Here is a 2,783-nt window from a genome sequence, read left to right as displayed (position 1 = left end):
CATGGCGTGGGGAAAGGAAGTGAAGAGGAGTCCTACTCTGATTAGGATTACTCCTAGCTTGCTACATAGAATCCTAGTAGAATTAGGATTGCTATGTTTATCTTTATTGTTTTATGTTTAAGTAGTTAAAAGATAGAGTTGTTAAAAAGATAAACATGTGACTTGTACATGTTATCTTTAGGAGTCTAAGTAGGAGTCCAAAGTAAAGTAGGAGTAGGATAAAGTTATGTTTTCCTAGTTGAATTAGCCTAGCTTGTACCCTATATATAGGGGACGAATTTCTTCAATAAACTTAGAGTATTTTGAGTTATTTTCTTTCTTCTTGATTGTGTGCTTAGTTGCTTACAATTGAAACCATTAATTATTCTTCAGGAGTGTTGAATACTTAGTGTTAAACAACTTAATTTCAGGAGTGATTTTAAGGGTGTTTAAGAGTCTTTAATCAAGGTTCAGGAGTGTTCTTGATTAAATTCATATCTTGGTTCGAGTTTTACTTGTTAGTTCGAAAATCTTGGAGTTCATAAATTGATTATTAGACTTCTTAGTTTAGTAATCATATCAAATGGTATCAAGAGCAAAGGTTACACATCCTTGGAAGGGCCGAAAATTTTTGCCTAGTAGGGGGAGTATTAGATCTTCAAGAAAGTCTTAAAGATCCAATCTTTTTTCCAAGATTCTTGATTTTTCATAAAGTTTCATCAAAGTACTACAATATTATTAGTGATTGGTGAAAGAAAAAGATCCAAGATCCATAAATAGCCATGTCCGAATTACATGACCTAGCTAAGGCCATGAAAGAGATGAATGCACGCCTAGAATCTATGGCAATGAGCATCAACAAGAAAGATGCACAAGTGGATGCTATAGCCGACATCATCAACAAGAGATTAAACCCCAATAGTGTGTCATACATAGGCGCACACTCAGAGGAGGAAAGGGATAAAGCTGAATCACGCCCCCCAAAGACCTCATATCCAGATGATAAAGGGTTAAAGCTTGAGGATTACACAGGTGAAGGCAAACCTGAGGATTTACTAGAGTGGATCCGCCAACTAGAGAAGATAAGTGAGTATATGGGCTTTGATGATCGAAAAACATTCAAAGTTGCTGCCATAAGACTCACAAGGTATGCTGGGATTTGGCTTGAAGGCTTGCATGCACAAAGAGCTAAGAAAAACAAACCTAAGCTATGTAGTTGGGAGAAGCTAAAAGGGAAGCTCAAAGATAAGTTTTTGCCAGATGATTATGAACAAAGGCAATTCATAAGGCTTACATCAATGAGCCAAGGTAGCCAAAGTGTACATGAATACACTATGGAGTTCGAAAAACTTGCTCTTATATGTGATATAGTGGAGAAAGAAAAGCACAAAATAGCAAGATACATTAAAGGATTGAATAGAAGCATAGCTAAGAGAGTTGAAGTTTCTTCCTACCACACTTTTGAGGAGGTAACCAAGCTAGCTATGAAGTTTGAAGAACATGACAAGGAAGAGAAACCTAAGGGAACATACACACCAAGGTTTGATCCTAATGCCAAGGGCAAAGCTACCACTTCCTAGACTAAGTGGTCCGACACTAATAAGCCTAGTTTTCCACCTAAGGAAGACACTAACATGGAAAAGCCTAAGGTAGCCGTACCTAAGGAGAAGTTTGAGGAGTTAAGAAAGTGTTTTAAGTGTCAAGGGAGAGGACACATAGCAAGTAATTGTCCTACAAAGAAAGCTCTTACAATGAGGCAATACTTAGACTTGCAAAAAGAGGAAGAGAGGTATGAATTCATCCCTGAAGAGGAGCAAAGCATGGAGGAAAATGATGAAGAAGATGATGCTTTTGCAGAAGATGATTCAAGACTTCTTGGAGTCATTAGGTACACCCTACATGTGGATCACACACCTAATATGGCTCAAAGGGAGAATCTTTTCCATACTAGATGCAAAGTAGGTGAGTATACTTGTAATGTTATAATAGATAGTGGTTCTTGCACTAATGTTATTGCAGATCAAGTGGTGTCTAAACTCAATCTAATCACAAGGACACACCCTAAACCCTACAAATTGAGTTGGTTAGATGATAGCATTGGTTAACCATGAGCCTATTGACTTGACCATGGAGACTTTAGGGTTCCAAATCAAGAACAAGAACCAAGTCTTGGCTTGTGTGCTAACATGGAAGCTAGAGGAAGAGGAATCCTAATCCATTTAGGATTACTCATGGCGTGGGGAAAGGAAGTGAAGAGGAGTCCTACTCTGATTAGGATTACTCCTAGCTTGCTACATAGAATCCTAGTAGAATTAGGATTGCTATGTTTATCTTTATTGTTTTATGTTTAAGTAGTTAAAAGATAGAGTTGTTAAAAAGATAAACATGTGACTTGTACATGTTATCTTTAGGAGTCTAAGTAGGAGTCCAAAGTAAAGTAGGAGTAGGATAAAGTTATGTTTTCCAAGTTGAATTAGCCTAGCTTGTACCCTATATATAGGGGCCGAATTTCTTCAATAAACTTAGAGTATTTTGAGTTATTTTCTTTCTTCTTGATTGTGTGCTTAGTTGCTTACAATTGAAACCATTAATTATTCTTCAGGAGTGTTGAATACTTAGTGTTAAACAACTTAATTTCAGGAGTGATTTTAAGGGTGTTTAAGAGTCTTTAATCAAGGTTCAGGAGTGTTCTTGATTAAATTCATATCTTGGTTCGAGTTTTACTTGTTAGTTCGAAAATCTTGGAGTTCATAAATTGATTATTAGACTTCTTAGTTTAGTAATCATATCAATGACCCACTATT

This window comes from Beta vulgaris, chromosome 3 (genome assembly GCF_026745355.1).
Source record: "Beta vulgaris subsp. vulgaris cultivar EL10 chromosome 3, EL10.2, whole genome shotgun sequence".
Taxonomy (NCBI): domain Eukaryota; kingdom Viridiplantae; phylum Streptophyta; class Magnoliopsida; order Caryophyllales; family Amaranthaceae; genus Beta; species Beta vulgaris.
Note: the sequence above shows the minus strand (reverse complement) of the source record.